The 24,466-nt window shown below is 51.0% G+C and overlaps 1 long non-coding RNA gene across 1 annotated transcript; it reads right to left on the reverse strand.

Annotated features, from left to right (window-relative positions):
* Window positions 1-12,011: 12,011 nt before the first annotated feature.
* LOC119627671 (uncharacterized) lies at window positions 12,012-14,676 on the reverse strand. Its single transcript, XR_005243868.2, has 3 exons — window positions 13,292-14,676; window positions 12,762-12,924; window positions 12,012-12,123 (listed from the first exon to the last, which is right to left on the reverse strand). It is a non-coding gene; the product is annotated as an uncharacterized lncRNA (long non-coding RNA).
* Window positions 14,677-24,466: the final 9,790 nt, after the last annotated feature.

Genomic DNA, 24,466 nt, shown 5'->3' on the forward strand with positions numbered 1-24,466 from the left:
CAGAGCACAGGTCTCCATCACATGCATCTGGTTTGAATCCCAGCCCCACTCCCGACTCTGGGACTTGCAACCAGGCATGAAAACTTTGAGCCTCAGTTTTCTCGTCTATGAGGTGGGATGTTGACAATTGGATGCACGTCCTGGAACTGTTTTGATGCTGAGACCCATATAACGAACTTGGTCACCAAAAGACTTTGCATAAGAAAGCTCATAGCACCTTTATCCAAAGCACCCAGAAAATGAAAACAGCCCACCTGTGCATCAACCGGCAGGGGCACAGTGACCTGGGACACCTTCACAGAATGGAATTCTGCCCAGCAAAGGAAAAGAGCAAGCCCCTGCCATCCCCAGCCACACAGAGGGACCACCCAGACGTCGTAAGTGAAAGAAGCCTCCACGAAATGGGTCACGCTGTAAGAGTCCGTGGATATAAAGCTGAAGACGAAAGTCAGCTGCAGGAGGCCATTGGCTGAGTGGGAGGACCAGGGAGCCCCAAGGGCACTGGGAGTGGACTGTGTTGCCACCTGGGCATGGTCACGCCAGGACACACATGTGGGATAACTCACTGAGCCGCAGTGAGTGCTGAGCTATGCCTCAAGAAAAAAGATAGTGCTGGCAGGTCGTGAGGACTCGGAAGATGGGAGCTTCTAACGTGTCTGCTCCTGGCCCTTGTAGGTGGCCCTCTGCGCCGGCCTGTCAGTCTTTACCCAGCAAGCAGACAAGCGCCCGTGAGGGCCCTAGTGATCTGATGCCCCTAGGGATGTGTCGCTTTTCTCTTAAGTTGGGATTTTTCTGTTTGATTCCGTTGTGCCTCTCTGGTTTCGTTATTTTTTTCTTTTGGGAGAAAAAGCAAAGTTGGGGGGTGGGAGGGCAGTGCAGAGCAGAGCGGGAGAATTGGGCCGGGGCCAAAGTAACCAGCCGCTTTCCAAGACAAGCCTGTCAGCATCGCTCCCTGGAATTTCCTCTGCGTGTGCTCGTGGGCTCAGTTTTTCCATAAAGTCCCACGTTCCAGCAGGGGACCCAGCAGCCTCCGCAAAGGCCGCTCCGCCGTGGTCAAGGGCCGGCTAAGTGGCTGCCTCCCGTTGCAAGACCCCCGGAAGAACCCCGAAATGGCCCTCAGACACGGTGGACTGCGGCTTTAATTTGTCCTGGGAATGCGTAGATCCCAGCTCAGCTCAGAGTGAGGCCTGGAACCTTCCCTCCCTTCAGGCCTAAACGCCTCCCCATGGATTTTTTAAACACCACTGTGTTTATCTAGAAGGCCGGCAGGCAGAGGCTCTGCTGAGGCTGACGTTTTGAGTGAACTTGCTTCTCACCTCCCAAACAGGGGGCTCTCTCTCCCTTCTCTGGAGGTGGGCTTGGCAGGGCGAAGGCGAGAGCGTGGGGGGACCCTGGACTTGCTGCACGGGCAGCCCCAGCCCCAGCTCACTGGCCATCCGGGGAGGGGCACAGCCATCAGGACGCAGCCAGCTGGGGCCGGCCTCACTAGGATGCGGGTGGAAGCCCTGGGCCGCCTCTGCTCCAGCCTGGCTGCTGCAGCCCAGCCTTGAAACGTCCTGTCACAGCATGCTCTAAGCAGGGCATCCAGGCCCTTTCCTGCCACTCCGTTAGTGCTGAGCCTGGTGATCGCAGTCAGACCTCCAGACCACCAGGTCAGACCAGGTCCCCCACCCCATCACACCCGCATCCCCACCGCGGGGCAGCCACGCGGGCTCCGCCTGGCCAGCCGAGCTTTCATGGCTGAATCCTAACAGCAGACCGGGGGAAGTGTGCCTCCTTCACCAGATGGAAGCTCCCCACAGCCCTCCCAGCCTCTGCTTCTCAAGGGCTCCTAGAAACCCCTTCCTTTCTGTTCTGGGGCTCCAGGGCAGGAGGTGGCAAGGATTAACTCTTACCACTCAACTCGAGGTGCGTTGCGGTCATTGGACCATGCAAGACCCTTCCCCAGGGAGGCTTCACAAAGGCCCCTCCCTCCCTGGCCCTGCTCCCAGCCCCGACAGGCTGCATCTTATCCTGCCTCATGAGTTTCCACAGATGTAAGGGTGTTCTTGGGCTGTGGTGTGCATATGGATTGCTTAAAACATCTTCTTGAGGATAATATTCATACCGAAAAGCGCTGGACTCAAAGAGTTGTCACCAACGGAACACAGCCAGAAAATCAGCACCTGGACTGGAAGACCAAGTCTACCCAGCTTCTGAGAACTCCCCTGGGGCCCCTTCCACACCCTGCTTCACCAAACAAAGAGAGCTTTTTATTTATCATTTCTTGTCCTGTTTTCCCACTAAGCATCTTGTGGGTCCTGTCGGGGGGGCTCTGTGCATACCAGACCCGTAGTTTCCAATTTGGGTGAAGATGCATCTTGTTCCATAATATGCCTCCCTGGCCCTTTCCCGTTCACCACTCCCCCAGGGGTCACACACACAGCACCGCCACTCCACCACCACATCCTCACCCAAGCCCCCTCAGGAACATGGTGAGGACGTCTCAAAATGTATACAGGGAAGGTGTGCACCTATAGTTCCAGGTACTTGGGAAACCGAGGCAGGAGAACCACTTGAGCCTGGGAGTTTGAGGGTCTATGTCACTATGATCTCGCCTGTGAATAGCCACTGCACACCAGCCTGGGAAACACAGCGGGATCCCCTCTGTTTAAAAATATGTATGTAAATATGCACAGGGAAGCAAAATTGCTCCTGGGTATATTAGCTTCCTATTGGTGCTGCAACAAATTATCACTGACTTAGGGACTTAAAGCAACACAGATTTAGTACCACCACATTTACTCTGAAGGTCAGAATTCCAAAATGAGATTTCTTGCTGCACAAAAATCAAGGGATCAGCAGGGCTAGCTCCCTCCAGAGGCCCCAGGAGAGAAGCTGTCCTCTTGCCTTCTGTAGCTCCTGAAGGCCGCCCACGTGTCTTGGCTTGTGGCCCCATCATTCCAACCTCTATTTCTATCCTCACCTCTCCTCTCATGCAAACTCTCCTGCCCAGTTCTCATAAGGACCCTTGTGATGACATTGACACCACCCTGATGATCCAGGATACTCTTCCCAACTCAAACTCCTTAATTTAATCACATCTGCAAAGCACCTTCTACCAAGTGAAGTAACATGTTCATAGGTTCTGGGCATTGGTGGGTGTCTTTGGGGTAGAGCTGGAAACACTATAGTGCCAACCACATTAGCTGTGCATTGGCCTCATCAGAACCAGCTTGAGATTCAAAAGATTTGCTCCAGTTCACACTCCAGCCAGCAGAGCATCAAAGTTCCTATTTCCCACATCTCTACTTCCTTCCGTTCAGCCAAAGTGCCTTCCCTCCACGTCCAAGACCTGGGCCTCCTCCTTCCTGACTCCAACTTGGAGGGCAATTCCCTGCGAGACAAGCGGTCCCCCAAAGACACATCTCTTAAAACCTGATAAAACAGCACACCTGGTGCTGGTGCCGGTGTGATGAAAAGGGCAGCCTCACACCCAACCCACGGGAACAGAAAGCAAATTGGCAACAAGTTCCCAGAGCCTTGACAATACTCAGATTTTTGATTCTGTAATTTTTTCTGGCCGACTCTCCTAAAAACATCACAGGGGAGGTGCTGGATAAATAGTCCTTCAGCTGAATTGAGCAGGACCTGGAGGCAGCACATGGGGTGGAAGAAGGGGAGTTAGAGGTGAGCTTTGGGTATGACTCACACGCCCTTAGGGAAAATAGCCTGTAAGAGCCTGCAGGAAAGCTAGCAAGCCCACGGCTGAGGAGGGGCATTCCTTCCTGTCTGGTGTGTGGCCGCCCTGTCCTCCCCACTCACCCCCATCACAGTCTGGGCCCCCCAGCTCCCCTCTTCCTGCCTTGTGTAAGGGTCACTGGTCACTGCTGCTACTTTCCAGCAGCGCAAATCAGAAACACTGCCAGAGGGAGGAGAGGAGAGAGGAACTGGAGTCAGAGAACAGGACAGAGCACAAAGGAAAGAGAACCAGCTCCATGGTGATTTAAAAGAAAAAGACCCACGCCGAAGGCAGGGAGCTCAGGCCTTCCTAGAGCTAGGTGGGCAGTGCCATCCAAGTGGTATGCCTCAAGCCAGGGTGGGACCCATGTGAGCCTCTGTTCTCACTTCTCTCCACTTTTCAACTCTACTTTTCAAAAGGTTGACCACATGCCCTCAAGACTGGTGGCTCTCGCCTGTAATCCCAGCACTTTGGGAGGCCGAGGCAGGTGGATCACAAGAGGCCAGGAGATTGAGACCAGCCTGGCCAACATGGTGAAACCTCATCTCTACTAAAAATACAAAAAAATAGCCAGGTGTGGTGGCGCGCATCGGTTAATTCCAGCTACTCGGCAGGCTGAGGCACGAGAATCACTTGAACCCAGGAGGCAGAGGTTGCAGTGAGCTAAGATTGTGCCACGGCACTCCAGCCTGGTGACAGAGTGAGACTTCATCTCAAAAGAAAAAACTAAAAAAGACATACGTATGGAATCACCCTGAAGAGTCCAGTGGCCAGGCCTGGCACCACTGACCAGGGCAGCATGCAGATTCTCCTCTGCTTACAATGGGTCACATCCCGATACACCCATCATACATAGAAAATACTGTAACTCGGTTTACAATATTTTCAACTGACGGGTTCATCCAGACATAACCCTATCATGAGTCCAGGAGCAGGCAGAATGCCTGTTGCCCCCTCACTCCATCGTGGGAGGGGGACTGTCTGTGTCTTGTTTGAGGTCTCATGAGATTGGGCCCCCAGAATCTACATGACTCTAGAGTCATTCAGATTGTCCGTAAAGGTAGAAGCCTGGCAAAAAATACCTGCCGGGAGCCCCGTACCCTGGGGGCAGCCCATCATCATTATTGTTCAATGCTAATACTTACAATAACAAATAGTCTGAGTCTGTCCTGAACTTAATAGCAGTAAAGTCACTCCCTCCTCCAAAAGGTGAGGAGGTGTGGAACCAATTCCGCTGTAGCCAAGCAGGGGTGGCCCCATCAATGTCCCGCAGGGTCCCTTCCTGAGGAGGTGGAGAGGCAGGCATTGTCCTCTTGGCCTCCCTCCCACCCAACCTGTCATCCTAAACGCTTCTCAAAAAGATGAGCAGTTACTACTAAATCTTTCTCTCTCCCTCTCTCACTCTCCCTCTAGCTCTCTCTCTGTGTCTCTCTTTTTCTCTCTCTCTCTCTCTCTCTCTCCATCTCTGTTGAAAACGCCCATCTGGAGCTTCCAAGTCTGGCAAACACTACAGAAGGTCTACACTGGGAGCACCTGTGGTGACAGGCTAGCTCATGCTATGCCAGGTTCCAAGAGCAGAAGGTCTACACTGGGAGCACCCGTGGTGACAGGCTAGCTTGCAGCCTGCCAGACACTGAGGGCTGTACACATTTACCCTGAGAGTTAGGGAGCTGACTGTGCCCAGTTCACAGATGAAGAAACTGAGGCACAAAGGGCCCACAGATAGGACGTGGCAAACACAGGCTCCATCCAAGATCAGGCTGCAGAGGCTGTTCTTGGAGCCAGTGCGCTGTGCAGAGAGCTGCAGAAAGAGGAGGCAAGAAAACAGTGAAGCAGGAGGTGCAGGGAGCGGGTGAGCAAACAGATCGCGTGGAAATTGTGAGAACACGCAGCCCAGATCATCCCTTCACACTCACTTTGCGTTAGAGCCATCCAGGAGGTTATCAAGGGCCATCCTCCACGTGCAGCCCTGCAGGTCCTGCCTGAACGAACCAGGCGGGGGCTGGGTAACTCCTGGTGGACCCAGCCCTGCAGTCAGGGCTAAGAACTACTGGACTAAATTCTCTCCACATTTGCCCCCTTTCCTGCATTCTAGCTCCTGAGGAGACAGTGCCCTTGCTGTCTCCTTAATGCAGTGCAAGCATGGCTTCTTGCGACCATTTTTGCATTCTACACAGGAAGCCGAGATGCAGAGGGAAGAGGGACAAGGCCAAGGTCACACCGTGGGTCACTGGTGAAGCCAGGAACAGGTGCAGGCTCCTGCCTTGCTCTTTCCTCCGACCTCCAGCTCCAGCCTGACCCACCTGGGTTTTTCCCCTCTGCATGCATAGACAGCAGCCTCCTTTATGGACACAGAAGTCAAGACAGATGAGCAGGTAAGACGGAAAAGGCTCCACGCTGGGGGCTGCTTCTGTCCCCCTGGGTCAGTCGAGCCTGACAAGGGGCCTTGTCATTAAAGCCACATCGGTCTGCAACAGCCCCAGCAGCCGGCTACATTTCTTGGACACCTTTCCAGGAAGACTTGCCAGTGGTGCCCGTGCAGGGCCCACCTGGGACACGTTGGCCCCGTCCAGCAATCTGTTTCTAATTCCCTGACGCGGGGTGATTTCTCCTCCTCCCTCGCTGCCGCGGGCTTCACATGCCTCAAGGATTACACGCTGAGTGAACTCTGTCGGTGAAGCCGAGGCAGCGGGGAGTGAGGACAACGCGTTCCATTGTTCCCCACCCGCCTTCCCAACGCCCTGATTGGCAAGAAAATGTCTCCAAGAGACGGATGGAAAGAAAACATTCCCGGGCCGAGGCGTCCCATCGGGCTGATCAGCCACCATCACTGGGAGCCGCTGGGCAGATCTTCTCTGTTACCAAACAAAGCTCCCCTCTCCCTCCTTGGTCCCAGCTCCCAGGGAAATTAACCTCAAAATTGGGGGTGAGCCTTAGGGGACTGTTTACCCTGACTTCTGGGGACGGCTACACTGCAAATACTCCCTCTGTCATCATGAATCAATATAATTGCTGCCGTGACCGTTAATGGAGCATGTCCTATGTGCCAAGCATGGTGCCAACCTCTCCACACAACAATGGAGAACACCAAGAGACCCTGGCGATGCACCAGGCCCCGTGGCTTGTGCCTTCTTCCATCTCATTTAATCCTAAGGACACCACTTTGACGGGGGTACTGTTGTCGGTCCCATTCTTTACAGATGGGAAGACTGAGGCTCGAAGAAGGGAAGGGAGCCCAGAGCTCACTGTGCTTAGCTAGTAACAGAGGCAGAATCTGAACTGGGTCTGTCAGACTCCAGAGCCCGCCCTCCCAGCCACTTGTGGAAACTAAAAGGTCCTCCCCATTCTGCAGTGGAGATGCCTCTGAGTGTCACCCCTCACCGTCATCCCTAGTTTTAGCCAAGAACAGATCAACAGGAAGCGAAGTGCTTGACCTGGGCTAACGGCGGGGCCTTGGCCATGATGGGCAGGGGGCCAGGGCATCCAGCATGTGATATGACCCTGGCCACCTACCCTGACAGCCGGGCATCCGGGCTGGAGCAGGGTCCCCCTGGATGAGTCCTGGGGCTGTCAAAACAAAGGACCACAGCCGGAGGTCAAAACGACAGAGTTATTCTCTTACAGTTCTGGGGGCCCATTCCAAAATCACGGTGTGTGCAGGGTTGTGCTCCCTCTAGAGGAAGATTTTTCCTGCCTCTCCTGGCTCCTGGTGGTTACCCAAATCCTGGGTTTGCAGCTGCATTGTTCCTACCTCTGCCTCCTTAACACACGGCTTCCCTGTGTGTATCTGTGTGCCTGAATTCCATTTTCCTATAAGGACACAATCATTAGACTCAGACCCACCATAATCCGGTAGGACCTCATCACATCTGAAAGGCCCCCCTTTCCAGATAAGGTCATCGTCTTAGGTTCTGCACGGACAAGAGTTTGGGGGGACACAGTGTGTCCCAGCACACCCAGCAGCCATCTGTCCTTCGCCTCGGCCAGCCTTCGCAGATGGCCCACTCTGTTCCGGGGTGTGTTTCAGAGGCTGGTGACACAGCCCGTTGAGAAGAGTTTCAGAAGCCCAAAGAAGGAAGAGAGCACTTGTGTGTGGGGGTGGTCGGGGACAGCTGTGTGGTGAAGGTGACAATTGAACTGGGCCATGGAGAGAGAGCAGGAATGTGCCACATGGGTGGGTGAGGGCGGGAGGCAGCCAGGCCCCTCCAGGGTCAACAGCACAGGGGTGCACGCTGGGTTCATGTGTCTTCACTTCAACAGTTGGTTTTTCAAAAAGCCCCTTCTCTTGTCGCTGTCTACACCACCTGGTCAGCTAGTGACAAGCTCGGCAGGAAGTTCAAGGATGCTCTGGACCTCCTCTCCCGCTGACCACAGGCCCTCAGCGCCTGACCATGCGCCCTGAGGAGTCATCCCCTCCAGGAGCTGGAGGACGGAAGGAAGCTGGGAAGGAGCCCATGTCAGCTCCAAGTTGTTCCTGGGCTTCTTCACCATTTCCCAAGCCACAGCTTTGGTTCCCTGCCTGCCCCTTCCATGCACTGTGCAGACAAGCACTGCCCAACACCCACCAGCAACTCCCAGGCCATGAGTTCCACCTGCAGGCTCCCTGGTCCCCCAGTGACGCCATGGAAATCCTTACAAATCCTCAGCTGGTTGTCCTTCATCTATTCTTCTTATGTGAACAAAACCACTCAGATTTGAATGTCTCCAGGCCCCCACGCGACTTGTCAAGCCCACAGAGGCAGAGAGAGTAACGGAAGCTCTAATAAACACCAGCCTCCCTCCAAGCAATTCCTCTCTCTATTCTCTAGGACACAGGCTGTGAATCTTGCCTCCCCAGGACTTGGCTTTAGGGGAAGACGGACTCTTGCAAATTGTTTGGAAAGCTGTGAGTGAATGGGGGACAGAGGGGAGACACTTCCTCAGAAGCCAGGTTCATGTTGTCCCCATGAGTGGAGTTCTTGGTGCTGGGACAATGGTTGGGTGTCTCCTCTGCACTCTCCTAAGCCGTAACATGTATAAACCCATTAATCATCACAGCACCCCTTTAAGAGAGGGATTCTTATTATTCCACTCTACAGAAACGGACAATGATGTCCAGAGAAGTTAAGTAATTTGTCCACGGTTACACAGTCTAGTAAGTCACAGACCCAGGCTTCAAACGCAGAAAGCTGGCCTGATCCCTCACTTCATGTCTGCTTCTTCTCTCTGCTTCCACCAACTGCCAAGCTAAAGGCTTGATGGTGGCAGGGGATGGCGAGCACTTTGAATTCTGGCATCGAGAAGAAAAACAGGATGTGGGAGGAATCTGGCTTTCTGTCGTTGCTTTTACTTATAGAAGCACAAAAGCTTGTGTCAAGAGCATTCACTCCAGACATAGTGACCACATCCCTCCTAGTCCACTGATCACAATGTCAACCATTACTGCTTTAGCCGAATTCCAGCTGGCTCAAGAACACAGGGGACAGGAAGGTGCTCAGACCTTGACCCAAGAGACCTCCATGTGAAAGTCCTGCCCTAGGTTCTGCCGTAGCCACTCCCAAGGCTCAGCTCCTCCCAGATTCTCTAACAGGCACCCATCTGCTGGAGACCCAGAAGAAGAGGACAGCCCAGTCCAGGAAGAGGGCACTGTGGTACCACTCTGGGGGCCAGTCATATTGGGTTGTTCTAGAACATTCTGGAATGCATACACCAAGTCATGGGTGAGCAACTGCTCTGGGTCTCCTGCAGTGGCCAGCACTGTGCTGAATCTGCATGCTTCAAGAGTATGCTGGTGAGCTGGATCAATGACATCACCGACCAGAGAGTATACTTGGGAATGAATGCCAGGTCACACTGGACGCTTCCCCTTTAACAGAGAGTGAGGAGACGCCATTGGCATGAGGGTGACCTATGGAGGAGTTGGGGCAAGGGAAGCAGAACTGAAATTGGTGAAGGAAATGGGATTTCAAGTCAGGGAAGGGACAAAGGGGAGGATGTGTCAGTTTGGGGGAAGAACAAAGCCAAAAATAAAGATGTTAAGGCCAGGCATGGTGGCTCACGCCTGTAATCCCAACACTTTGGGAGGCCGAGGCAGGTGGATCATGAGGTCAGGAGTTCAAGACCAGCCTGACCAAGAAGGTAAAACTCTGTCTTTACTAAAAATACAAAAATTAGCCGGGTGTGGTGGTGGGTACCTGTAATCCCAGCCTCTTGGGAGGCTGAAGCAGAGAACTGCTTGAACCCAGGAGGCAGAGGTTGCAATGAGCCGTGATCATGCCATTGTACTCCAGCCTGGGCAACAGAGCAAGATCCCATCAAAAAAAAAGATGTTAAAAGACCAAAATTAGGCCAGCCACAGTGGCTCACACCTATAATCCCAGCACTATGGGAGGCTGAGGTGTGTGGATCACCTGAGGTCAGGAGTTTGAGACCAGCCTGGCTAACATGATAAAACCGTGTCTCTACTAAAAACACAAAAATTAGCCAGGTGTGGTGGCGCGTTCCTGTAGTTCCAGCTACTTGGGAGGCTGAGGCAGGAGAAGCGCTTGAACCCGAGAGACGGAGGTTGCAGTGAGCCGAGATCACGCCACTGCACTGCAGCCTGGGCGACGGAGCGAGGCTCCTTCTTTCATTCTGGGCACTGAAAGCTCTTCTTGTGTAACTGGCCCCAGACTACCTTTCCAGCTTCAGAATAATGTTGTGCACAGCTCACTACAGGAGCAGAGACAGTGATACCGATGAGAACTCTCCTTTCCAGCATGCCAAGAGCTTGCCGTTCATTCTCCCCATTCTGTGTCCTTGTCAGACCTCACTCATCAATCCCAGGCCTCTAGAAAGTCTCTGGCAGTGGATGAGAGTTTGTGCCTGAAACAAAACCAATTTTCTATACCTGCTTCATCCAGGAGATTTTTCCCCTTCTGTATTTGCTCTTTGGTTGTTTATGGTCATAATTTCCCATCCTTTGGGCCACCAAATAGTTCCATGGCCTCTGCAGCAGTCTCCAGGCTGCCCTCCAGGCACTGGGGTAACACTTTCCATGGTCAGGTTGTCTTTTTTCTGAATTATGCAGTTGGAACCTTGGAAGCAAGTTGCCTTTGGTGGTTTTCAACCTTGGGATTTTGGACCAAATGCTGCCTTCTCTGTGACCCATTTCTTTCCATCGAAAGGTGTGTGTAAGTCTTGCTGAAAAACTGAATCCAAGACTGCTCTGTATTGAATCCATCCCCCAAAAAGCATGTGTTGCAAACTTAATCTCCAGGGCAACAATGTTGGGAGGCGGGGCCTAATGGGAGGGGTTTAGGTCATCAATCCTTCCACCCCATGGAAGGATTAATGACAATTACAAAGGGGCCTGAGGCTATGAGTTGGCCGCATTGCTCTCTCTGGCTCTCTGACACTTCTGCCGTGGGATGACACTGCAAGAAGTTCCTCACCAGATGCAACCCCTTGATCTTGGACTTCCCAGCCTCCAGAACCAGGAGCCAAATAAATTTCTGTTCATTTCCCAGCCTGTGGCATTCTGTTATAGCAGTGTAAAATAAGACAAAGACATCACTGTCTGGAGGCTGGAATGGTGCTTTGGGCCAGGACCAGCAGGCCCTTGGGCCAGATGTGGAGCTGCCAAGTCTCCCAAAGGAGACCTTCCTGAAGTCTTCTCCATTAGAGTCATTTTGGTGCTATCTCCAAAGCAGCATCATTAAAATGGAAAAATGCTACCCAGGAAAGGGAACCTCTGAGTCTTCTCATACCTGCCTGGTCAAAGCTTCCTTAGTTGTATGTAACATAAAACCCACTTGAGCTAGCTTAAGCTAAGAACAATTTTTTAAAAATAAAATAAGGTGAATAAACAAGCAGAATTATTACAAGAAAAGATGGTGGGGCTTCAGCACACCCTGTGCAGCCATACAGGACATTCCCTCAGAGAGCCCTGGGCTGGGCTTAACACTCAGCCATTGCCATCTGGAAAATCTTAATAACTTGACCTTTGACTAGCTCAGCCCTGCTGGGAACCTCAGGAGATGGTATAGAACACTCTCAGCATATCCCACCCAAAAGGTGAGGAATTGGGGGTATTTATCCTCCAACTCCCATCCATGGCTACTGAGGACCCCCTAGCACCCCTGGTCTGCCCACGTGTGGGCTGAGAGGAGCTATCAGGTGGGGACAGGAACTGCCAATTGGGACATTTTTGGTATTTACACAAGGTCACCAGCATGCACTGTGTCTTAGTCCATTCCTGCTGCTGTAACAAAATATCTGAGACTAGGTAATTTATAAAAAGCAGAACGTACCCTGCTCTGGAGGCTGGGATGTCCAAGATCAACGCCCTGGCAGGCTTCGTGTCGGGTGAGGGCCTGGACCCTGCTTCCATGGTGGCGCCTTGTTGCTGTGCCCTTCAGAGGGGAGGAATCCTGTGTCCTTAACTGACAGAGGAGACAGAAGGGCAAAGGATCTGGCTATTTCTCCAGAGCCTTTTATAAGGCACCGACCCCATTAATAAGGGAGGGACCCTCATGGCCTAATCACCTTCTAAAGTCCCCACCTCCGAATACCATCACATGGGGTCTTAGGTTCCAACACAGGAATCCGGGGGGATAGAAACATTCAAACCACCACACGCTGAGCAGGAGAGGGCACAGGCAGGGCAGTGGCAACCTCAGGCAGTCAGTCGCAGGAAGTAGGGAATGGATAACTAGGTAGTTCTTATGTAGAACAGTACCACTGAGAATGCCACACCCAGCTGCCACCTTCCAGTGCCAGGCAGGGTTTGATGCTGAGACAAACTAAGAGTCTCAGAAACTGAGGGCCGTACCCTCCCACTCCACAGATGTGTGAACACACAGAGTACAGCATCTCAATTAGGCCACGCCTGGTCTCAAACTTCACAATGAAATGCAAACTTCCAAGCTTAGAAACCCCATTTCCAAGCACAAGGCCAGGTGCTTTGTGATCTGGGCCCCTGACCCCTGACCTCCGACTCTGACCCCTGTCCATCTCCCCCAGGTCCCCCATGCCGTGCACTCCAGCTGTATGAGCTTTTCTCACCCAAGCCCATTCCCACCTTTGGGTCCATCTAGCACCTTTGTCCTCTGCCTGCAGCGCCTCCTTCTCCCTGTCACGTTTGGATCCTTGTCATCTTCAGAGGGCAGCTCAGATGTCGCCTGCTCAAAGGAGCCTTCACAGACCACACTAGGTCCCCTTGCATTAATTTCCAGCGAGGCACCCTGTTTCCACAAAGGCACACGTCACAATCGTTCATTCAGTTTCATTTATTTCCTTGCTAATCCCCTGTCTCTACACTCATTTCAAATCCCATGAGGCAGGGACTGTGTTTTGCCCACCACTGCATCCCCAGAGCCTAGCACGGCTCCCTGGGGCTCAATGTTTGGCAAATGAATGAATGCATTTCACTTCCTCAAGTTTTCCATGTTTAAAGGGAACCTCTGGAAGGCACCACTAAAACAGAAAACATCTCAGGCGTAACAGCTGTAACACGTGGCAGCTAGCCCCCAGAGACATCCACGAGCTTGGGGTTTAATGATGCCCCAAGAATGGCTCCACCCGAACCCCTGGAACCTGTGACTATGTTACCTTCTGTGGCAGAGGGGCATTCAGGTAGCAGGTGGAACGCAGGCTGCCAATCAGCTGACCTTAAAATAGGGAGATTCCCCTGGGTTATCCAGGTGGGTCGAATGTAATCACAGGGTCCTTAAATATGGAAGAAGGCGGCAGAATAGAGAATCAGAGAATGATGATGTGATGACAGAGGCTGAGGTCAGAAAGATACAATGTTGCTTCAAGATGAAGGAGGTGCCACGAGCCAAGGAATGCAGGCGGCCTCTAGAAGCTGGAAAAGACAAGGAAGGGATCCTCCTCTGGAGCCCTCGGAGGAACTGGCCCTGCCCACACCTTGATTCTAGCCCAGGGAGATGCATGTTGGACTTCTAGCTTCCAAAACTTGTGTTCTTTTCAGCCTCTAAATTTGCAGGACTTTGTTACTGCAGTCATGGGAAGCATGCACTGTTAACAGGCTTTCTCTAAGCAGATACTAGCTCACTTGATTCTCGCAGCAGCCCTGTGCAGGGGTACCAGTGCTATTCTTATTTTATGGATGAGGAAACGGAGGCACGGAGAGGTTAAGTTGCTGCCCAGGTTCCACCGCTAATAAGGGCAGAGCTGGGACCACAGGCCAGGCGGTGGGCTCTGGAGTCCGTGCTGGTGCCAACCGTACCACAACGGCCAGCAGGGGCTCTGCAGGGATTGAACGAGGTCACGGGGAGCACTTAGCACAGCATGTGCCACGTGGCAAACCGGGTGGCCTGTAGGATCGACTTCATCCTGCTTAAAGGGCCACCGACGTTCCTCTTCCGGAGTGATTCCACACGGCTTTCCATCACTGTCCTTGGCTCGGGGGACACTGGTAAGCAGATGACTTACTGGGTAGTTACGCTGTCGCAGAAATGATGTGGGCTTGGGACCAATGACAGAAGGCCTGGGTCAGAACGTTCACGTTCCCCATGACTGCAGGACCTTGCCAAGCCCTGTGAGTGGGTGCCCTGCAGATCACCTGGAACGCATGCCTGTCTCTTGTCACTCGGAAGTGCCTGCAGCTGCACCATCTTGTTCCTCCTGTGGCCCTGATCCACTGCCCTGTGAACTTCCAAAGCCAACGTGGTTCCTGCTCGCCCCTGTCCAGCAGAGAAGGGGGAGTCGCCTCCTGAAAGTGGGGGAGCTTTGGTCTTCCTCGCCCTGCCCCGCGTTCCAGTCATACACATGTGGATGTTGAGATGGATTTTCTCCTCAAATGCTCCCTCCAGGAGGGCAGGCTGAGCGCTGTGAAAAGCAGCTGTGTAGTCATCTAAGGAGAGGGCCGGCAGCCATGGAAAACAGCCCTGCCCGGCTCCCTGCGCAACACAGACAGCCCCTCAGCCTCACTTCCTGCTGCCTCTCTCCCTGGGACCCTGGCGCCGGTTGTGTTCGGCCCTGAAAAACAAGAAAGGATTTGGGTGAGAAGCAGGAGGGAGCTGAGCTCTGCAAAGGGGCCCTGGGTTTTTTTTTTTTTTTTTTAATTAAAAATTAAAAATAAATTATCAGTGACTTCAGGGAAAAAAAGCATTTCTCTCCAATCCAGGCGCTGTTAACCTTCTGGGGCCTCAGAACCCTCTGGAAGTCTTACAAAGCCAATAAGCCCTTCTCAGAATGTTTTCAAACGTATAAAATTTGTGGAATTACAAAAGAAACAATTACACTGAAATAGTTATCAAAATATTTTAAATTGTGCTATAGTCAGATGTGTGCTTTTTTAGAAACATGGATCTCACAGAGAGTCTGATAACGTCCTTACCTCAAAGTAGCACTGAGCTCAAATTACAGTTTGGAAAAGCAGCCATGGCTATATGTGATGAGAAAATATCTGGGATTTTGTTGGTGACAAAGTGACAGGTTCTGTTAACGTGATTGGCTTGTTGCCTATGGCCATCATGGAAGGAAAAGCTAAATTTCAGTTGGGCCTTAGAGAAGATAAAGATGTGATCGTTTTCGTTCCAGTTTCACCAGTCCCCTGAATTATCCCATGGATATGTTGGTTAGGACTCCAGGGATAATCAGAACACTTCTGACTGCCGTTTGAGTCTTGCTCAGTGAGTTAACAAGAGAAATCCTTCAGCAATAAACCTGCAATAATATTCAGGCGAGCACACGAAGTCTGAGATGCTAAGTTTTTTGTTTTAAAAAAGGCACCCTCAGAGAAGGGGAAAAGTTTGAAATAAATTTGGTTGTTATTTCTAAGTACAGTATTTACAGGGGTTTTTTTTTCCTTTTTTGTTTGTCATCTATATGTCATTTTTATTATTTAGCTGGTAGGATAAAAAGGAAGCCTTCCATAGATAGTGATGACTATAAGCAGAAAGTTTTCATTTTAACATTCTACTAGAGTCCTGTTTGGATGATCTGCAATGGATGTATATTACATTTTAAATTAAAAGCTAATACGGTCTGGATACCGTGGCTCACACCTATAATCCCAACACTTTGGGAGGTTGAGGCAGGCAGAAAGCTTTGCCCAGGAGGTCAAGACCAGCCTGGCCAACATGGTGAAACCTCGTCTCTACTAAAAATACAAAACCTAGCCATGGTGGCAGGTGCCTGTAGTCCCAGCTACTTGGGAGGCTGAGATGGGAGAAATGCTTGAGCACAGGAGGCAGAGGCTGCAGTGAGCCGAGATTGCACCACTGCACTCTAGCCTGGGTGACAGAGCCAGACTCTTTCTCAAAAAACAAAAAAAAGCTAATACATAACCATTGAGTTGTATACTTTGAGTGAACTCTATGGTCCACAAATTGTATCTCAATAAAGCAATTGAAAGTGTTTAATTAACAAGATTTGGCCACTCAACTTGGACATGTGATTACCTTGAACAGCTTGTTAATTAATTAAAAGCTAATCATTCAAACAAACTATAAAAAGAAAAATTATGAGTCATTTGGGAAATGCAAACATTGTTTGCATATGGGATGATATTGAGTAACTATTGTTACATATTCTAGCTGTAATAATAATATTATGGTTCTGTTAACAGGAAGGTCCTAAGTGTACAAAGTTTCTGTGCTATTACTTACAAATGCATGTAAGTCTAAAATTAGCTAAACATAAAATGTTGCATTAAAAAAAGAGAGCGCTCCTTATCTTTTAGAGATATACATTGAAATAGCTAGATGTGAAAATATAGATCATGAATTTGTTTCAAAATAGTGCTGCTGGCCGGGCGCGGTGGCTCAAGCCTGTAATCCCAGCACTTTGGGAGGCCGAGACGGGCGGATCACGAGGTCAGGAGATCGAGACCATCCTGGCTAACACGGTGAAACCCCGTCTCTACTAAAAAATACAAAAAACTAGCTGGGCGCGGTGGCGGGTGCTTGTAGTCCCAGCTACTCGGGAAGGCTGAGGCAGGAGAATGGCGTAAACCCGGGAGGCGGAGCTTGCAGTGAGCTGAGATCCGGCCACTGCACTCCAGCCTGGGCGACAGAGCGAGACTCCGTCTCAAAAAAAAAAAAAAAAAAAAATAGTGCTGCTTAGGGTTGTCGGGGTAGAAGTATAGAAATAAGATCAGTGAGGGGATCTTTGTTAACACTGGGTGGTGGGTACACAGAACTTTGTTCTACTTTTGTATACACTTGAAATCTTCCATAATCAAACTTCTTTTTTTAAAGATTAGAGACAGTGTCTTGCTATATTGCCCAGGCTGGCCTCCAACTCCAGGCCTCAAGCGATCCTTCCACCTCAGCCTCCCAAAGTGCTGGGATTACATGTGTGAGCCACTGCGCCCCGCCAAACATTTTTAAATGCTCACCGTTTTGAAAAATTACTTGGCGAAGCAGTAATAAGGAAAACTGCAGAAGGTAATCAGGTTTCTAGAAAAATTAAGTTTTGTGTTTTGAAAACTCAAGAAAGAAAGAATCACTGTATTTGCCACTGTTCTCCTTTTGTTTTATAAGTTGAGGGAGTTTTAACAAATAAACTGATCGTCATTACTTCCCACCCAACACAAACCAACACCAAAGCGGAAGAAAGCCTGCCCAGTGTTCAACTATGAGGCATCTTGGCTTCCAGAATGTCCCCCAGTGGGTGCAAAGGAGTCCTGGAATCGAGATGCAGCCTGGGGCCCCAGGCCTGCCTCAGCCATGGGCAATCCCTTCCCCACTCCAAGCCTCAGTTTCCCCACTGTTGGACTGAGGAGTTTTGTACTGCACAAGCCTCTGGGCTTCTTTCCAGCTGGTGTGCTCTGTGATTGTCGGAGATGTGTTTACTTGGGCCCTAGCTGAGCAGGGCCCAGGGCCTGCAGGCTGCCCTCCATCATGCAGGCTCTGACACGTCCCAGGGAAGTTACAAGCCCCCGCTGCTTCCAAAACCACGGCGCTCCACGCCCCACTGCAGGCCCAGCATGTGAGGCGAGGCTGGGCGGAGGTTTCCATATGAATGCCTCTCAGGTTGCCCGGGGCAGGCCTGAGGGCGTTTACAGGGACCCAGCGGGCGAGGGGAGAGGGTGTAAGCAGCATGGAGCCCCTCTCAGGCCTGGTTGGTGGGCGTCCCCCATCCTTTGGTCCTCAATCTGCCCCGCCTGCCCATACCCCCAGAGCCCCGGCTCATCTGCTCCTGGGTCTGTGCTAGCTGTTCCCGGGAAGTGACCTGGGAGGCTGCAGACTCATGGGACCTGGCAGTGGCCAAGAACAACAAGGGCTTCATGGGGTCCGCTGGCAGACGATGAGGCACAGGCAAGGCGTGGACTCTGTGGGGTGCCCTTGACCCTCTTACATGGGCCAAATTCACACCCAAGCCCTGCAGGGTCTGAGACGGCGTGGCTCGCCTTCTCGCTACATTCAGGAATCTGGGCTCATTCTGCCTTTTTCGGCTCTGGACATCCTGGCCCCAAACCACCACCGCATCCTGACCTGGAAACCTCCCCCAGAAGCATCCTCCTTAGGCACGGACATTCTCCAGCGTGGTTGCACAGAAACAAGACCTACGGGATATCTGCCAGCACTACACTAGCAAGGGACTACAGTCCAGTGAGTCTGGGAAACGCCGAGTAAAACAAAATGGCCTGTGTCTTCCCGCAGGGCTTCTCAGAGCATTTACTGTGCCAGCGTGCACTGTGAATTTCAACTACTGAGAGGGGCACATGCGATGTAGCATTGCCTCTGCTGACCTGACCCCTGGACTTGATTATTAATTGGCATCTCATGGACTTATGGTCTATGTACTTCAGGAAATACAACTTCAGACAGTAATCCTTTCCGCTGGTGTCACCACAATCAGAGGCTGTGGGGAGGTTTTCAGTGCCGTTCTGTTCCTTCACTTGGAATTTGCTGGGGTTTTCTTAGTCAACCCCATTCACTCTGGTGCTGCATTTTGGCAACTGACCTTTTCAGCCTAAATGCAGGACTTAGATTGTCTGTACTCATCTGCTTGGATTCCTGTTCCAGTGACTCTAACAGTCATGGCTGGGGCCACATTCGTTCTTTTTTTTTTTTTTTTTTTTTGAGGCGGAGTCTTGCTCTGTCGCCCAGGCTGGAGTGCAGTGGCTCTATCTCGGCTCACTGCAAGCTCCGCCTCCTGGGTTCACGCCATTCTCCTGCCTCAGCCTCCCGAGTAGCTGGGACTACAGGCGCCCGCCACTGCGCCCGGCTAATTTTTTTGTATTTTTAGTAGAGATGGGGTTTCACCGTGTTAGCCAGGATGGTCTCGATCTCCTGACCTCGTGATCCGCCCGTCTCGGCCTCCCAAAGTGCTGGGATTACAGGCTTGAGCCACCGCGCCCGGCCATTCGTTCTTAAGAGTGAGTGTTTTCTGGCCTCCAAACGTTCAACCACTTGAGAAAATTTTACAGAGTCCCTCGTATGCAAGACCCTGGGCAGGGACTTGTCAAGCCAATAGGGAATGCACAGAGGACGTCCCACCCACCGAAGCAGAGCGGGTCCCTCTCACTCTGCTTACACCTTGTGACTATCCCAGTCTATGGGACCTCAGCAGTGACTCTGGAAGTAGCCAGAAGATGTTTCACTAAAGCGAGGAGTTTGATCCCACAAGTCTAAGATCAGGACCAACAAATGGAAAGGCAGGGGTGAGGAGCTGCTCACATTCTCAGTTTCAATCACAGGCAGGGGTGAGGAGCTACTGGCATTAGCTCCAATCACAGACAGGGGTGAGGAGCGGCTCACATACTCAGTTTCAATCACAGGCAGGGGTGAGGAGCTACTGGCATTAGCTCCAATCACAGGCAGGGGTGAAGTGCTACTCACATTCTCAATTTCAATCACACGCAGGGGTGAGGTGCTGCTCACATTCTCAGTTTCAATCATGGGCAGAGGTGAGAAGCTGCTCGCATTCTCAGCTCCAGTCACGTGCCCTCCTAGTGTTGAGATACAACAGTGACAATCTGACCCCAAAGCCATTCTGTCTATCTGTGGTGGGACAGTGACTCCCAGGAGGGTGGTCTCCTCGGGTCCCCTGAGAACTCCACCCTACCCTCGCACTTCCTCACTGTGCCGATGACTCATTGCCAGGTAACACATGACACCACAGTCAATGGCTATGGCAGCGGCGGTTTTAGGAGAGCTCCTGAATCCGTGAGTCATCAGCTTGGGCAGGCCCCGGAGGGTGAAGCTTCCTTCTTCAGGACCTCCAGGGATGTGCAGTAAAAGGTTGAGCTGACCCACGGAAGGCCTGACCTTTGCCCTCGGCTCCTGGGGTGTCACCTCTAGGCCTTTGGAGAGTCTTCCCTGGTGTATCTTTGTTTACCTGGGTCCTTGGCCACACTGAACAGTCTATGCTAATGATGAGACCCATGGCAGGAGCTTTGGACCATGTGGTATAAGCTCGACCTGCACAGCGGCTGGAAGTTAAGGTCAGTCACATGGTGTCAGCCGTGCCCACGTGGCCAAGCCCCAACAAAGACTCTGGACACCGAGGCTAGGGGAGCATCCCTGGTTGGCAACGCTCTGTGTGTGCCATCACACACTGTTGTCACAAGGAGTTAATACTGGCCACAACTCCACGGAGAGGGACAGCTGGAAGCCCTGTGCAGGGAACCCTCCTGGACCCTGCCCCATGTGTCCCTCTCCTTGACTGATTTATTTTTATTTTATTTTTTGAGACAGGGTCTCACTCTATCTCCCAGGCTGGAACACAGTGGTGCAATCACAGCTTACTGCAGCCTTGACCTCCCAGGCTCAAGCAATCCCCCCACCTCAGCCTCCCAAGTAGCATGCCACCACGCCCAGCTAATTGTTTTACTTGTTTTTGTAAAGACAGGCTCTCACTATGTTGCCCAGGCTGGTCTCAAGCAATCCTCCTGCCTCAGCCTCCCAAAGTGCTAGGATTGCAGGCATAGCCACCACGCCAAGCACTCTTGGCCAATTTAAATCTCATCCTGTAATAAATTGTAACTATGAGTATGGCCATGTTTGGCTTTGATTTCTGTGAGTCCTTCTAGCAAATTATCAAACCTAAGGGTGGACTTGGGGACCCAAAACCTTTGTAGTTGGTATCAGAAGTGAGTGTGGTCTGGGAGACTTCAGCTGGTGGGTGCACAGGCCTGGAGGGTCTACGGTGGCTTTGTTCACGTCTGGGGTCTGGACAGGTTAGCTGGAAGGCTGGGCTCATCTGAGATTTCAGCCAGAACACCTATGTGTGGCCCCTTTGGAAGACATTATCAGACTAATTGGACTTCTTACACAGAGGCTGACTTCATCCTGAATAGGTGTTCAAAGGTGAGCCTTCCCAGAGGCAGAAGTGGAAGGGGCCTGTCTCTTGAGGCCTGGCTTAGAATCTGGACAGCGTCACTCTGCCACATTCTGTTGGCCCAGCAGTCACGGAGCCCATCCAGACCTGAGGGGAGAAGTGGGAAGAACTTGTAACCCTCCTTTCCCTGCTACACTCACTCCTCTTGCCCTGGGGTTTGCTGAGTCCTCTCATTTCCCACCTGGGCTTTCACTGACATGGTCTTGGGACAGCCCCCCCATCCATGGTGTTATGCCAGGCCCCAAGCCTCAGATGATGGAAACAGACATGTTCACCTGGACCCTGTGAACCTGACCTTATTTGGAAAAAGAGTCTTTGCAGATGTAATTCTGTTAAGGATTTTGAGATGAGGTCATGCTTTATTATTCAGGGAGACCTGAAACTCAATTGCCAGTGTCCTTTTAGGAGATAGGAGAGCAGAGACAGATAGCTGCAGAGGAGGGGTGGCAGGAAGACAGAGCTAAGAGTAAAGTGATGCATCTCCAAGCCAAGGAAGTCCTAGGATGGCCAGCAACCCCAGAGGCTACAGAGACAACAGATTCTCCTTCTGAGCTCACAAGAAGGCACCAACCCTGACAACACCTGGATTGTAGGTTTCTGGCCTCCAGAACTTGGAGACAAGAGTGCCTGTTTAAAGTCACCCTGTTTGCGGTCATTTGTTATCATTTCTTACGGCAGCCCTAGGGCACTCACACGCCCTCTGCAGCACGCTTGGCTCTACTCTCTGAAGCCATCTACCAGGAGCCTGGGATCCCTTCCTGGGTCTTTGAATCACCTTGCATGCCTAATAAGGGCTCTGCCCAGGCCCTCTTGCCCTTATCCGATGGTTTTACACTGTGGGGATACACTATGAAGAGCCAACATGTTGAAAACTCAACTTCCCATCGGGATTTGAGTCCTAAGTCCTTATCTCTTGCTAAGGAATGAACCCTAAGTCCATGAGAGGGTGGGAGGAGACAGAGATCTTGGAGACTAGTGTTGCTGCATGAGCAGACCAAGGCCTATGGCAAACGCTCTCTAGAAGAAGAAAGGGTAAAACTGGACAAAATTGTTACAAAAAACCATGTCAGGGTTCTGGAAATTAACCAAAGGTAGACAATAAACTGAGAAGAGTCTATGCTTGAAAAACAGCTTCAGGCTGGGCACAGTGGCTCACATCTGTAATCCCAGCACTTTGGGAGGCTGAGGCGGGTGGATCACCTGAGGTGAGGAGTTCGAGACCAGCCTGGCCAACATGGCAAAACCCTGTCTATACTAAAAATACAAAAATTAGCCAGACATGGTAGTGGGCACCTGTAATCCCAGCCACTTGGGAGGCTGAGAAAGGAGAATCGCTTGAACCCAGGAGGCAGAGGTTGCAGTGAGCTGAGATCACACCATTGTACATCATCATCCTGGGCAACAAGAGAGAAACTCCATCTCAAAAAAAAAAAAAAAAGCAAAAGAAAAACAGCTTCAGCTTTGGGTAAGAACACTGGGAGTTGCTGCCTTCTTACCTGGAGCCTCTCCCATCTCCCCACCCTTCCTGATCAGCAGAAAATACAGCTTTGCCAGCATGGAGTTGGCTTTGAAAACCAGTGCCTGGGCCGCCAGCTGGAGCAGAATGTGAGGTCAGGGGATAAAAATCTAAGGCTTGGTCAGCTAACGGGGGTGATCTGAAAACAGGCGGAGAACACTCACAGCTTTGGTGGCCAGAGGCTGAGGTCTCAGCTGGGCTGAGCAGCAAAGCAGTCAGAGGTCCGCGAGAGAGGCATAGAAGATCGATATGAGATTGCCCCTGGTCCCTGGTTGTCTAGAAAACTGCTTCTGCCCAGGGGAAACCAAGGAGCTCACCAGGAAGTGAAAGCAAAGGAAGATCTGAAAATTGGGGGACTTTAAACACACTCCCCAACTGTATGAGTTCATTCTCACTCTGCTATAAAGAACTGCCCAAGTCTGGCGAATTTAGAAAGGAAAGAGGTCTAATTGATTCACAATTCAGCATGGCTGGGGAGGCCTCAGGAAACTTACAATCATGGTGGAAGGCGAAGGGGAACGAAGACATCTTCTTCACAAAACGGCAAGAAGGAGAAGGAACCCCATGATTCAGCTACTCCCACCTGATCTCTCCCTTGACATGTGGGGATTATGGGGATTACAATTCAAGATGAGATTTTGGGCAGGGACACAGCCAAACCATATCACCAACCTACGGACAGATCTACTGAAGATAATGTAAGCCTTCAGGCTCAAGGTGCTTGAGCACAACATCCAACCAAGTCATTGGCTGAACACTAAGCTATGCAGTGACAAAGGGAAACACCAGGAAGCCAGGCTAAAAAAATAAAAAATAAGAATCAAGCAAGATGGAGCAGAGACATAAGTAGCTGCACATTACAGGGAGAGATGAACTTTGCAGTTTGAGTCCAGGAACGTTAAGAAAAAATAAAAAAAGAAGAAAAATCAAAACAACTCTCAGAAATATGATTCATGAGCCAGGCACAGTGAGTCACACCTATAATTCCAGCACTTTAGGAGGCCCAGGTGGATAGATCACTTGAGGTCAGGAGTTCAAGACCAGCCTGGCCAATATGGTGAAACCCTATCTCTACTAAAAATAAAAATAAAAAAAAAAAAAAAAAAATAGCCAGGCATGATGGTACACACCTGCAGTCCCAGCTACTCAAAGGCTGAGACAAGAGAATTGCTTGAACCTGGGAGGCAGAGGCTGCAGTGAGCTGAGATTGTGCCACCGCACTCCAGCCTGGACAATAGAGCAAAACTCCATCTCAAGGCGGGGATAAAAAAGAAATATGATTCAGGACCCAGATTTGCTGTAATATATTACTTTAAACACCCAGCACTATGGAAAGTCCCCTGTGGCAAGAAACCTGAGGCCTTTTGCCCACAGCCATGTGAGGGAACCACCTTGGAAGCAGATCTGCCAGTCCCAGTCAAGCCTTCAGATGAGACTGCAGCCCAACTGCCATCTTGTATTACAGCCTCATGAGAGACCACAGCCACCCAGCTGAGCTGCTCCTGAGTTCCCGACCCTCAGAAACTGTGTAAGATAGTAAATGTTTATTGTCTTAAGCAGCTAAATTTAAGAAAAAAAATTGTTTTACAGCAGCAAATATTTTATGTGTGGCTTCTTCAATGGTGGGGGAGGGAGCAGGAAGGGCTCTGTTTTCCCTTTGGTGCAGGAGCTATGGAATCTCTGTAGAAAGTTTAAATTAGTTCCACAAACATGAGTTAGGCTCCTGGGCCCACAGAAGCAGTTTGTAAGTGAATATAATATTCTAAACATTTAAAAAAAAAAAAAAAAAAGTCACCCATTCTCAACGCATTTGCTCCTACGAGACTTTTTTCCTTTCTATATAGAACAATAATATCAAGATCCCTGAAGTTCTCTTCCTGTGGATGGGAACAGTGGGCTCTGGGTATAAAGTGAGCTCAGCATTTATTCTTGTTGTTCATCAGTGAAATGAG

This window comes from Chlorocebus sabaeus, chromosome 5 (genome assembly GCF_047675955.1).
Source record: "Chlorocebus sabaeus isolate Y175 chromosome 5, mChlSab1.0.hap1, whole genome shotgun sequence".
Taxonomy (NCBI): Eukaryota; Metazoa; Chordata; class Mammalia; order Primates; family Cercopithecidae; genus Chlorocebus; species Chlorocebus sabaeus.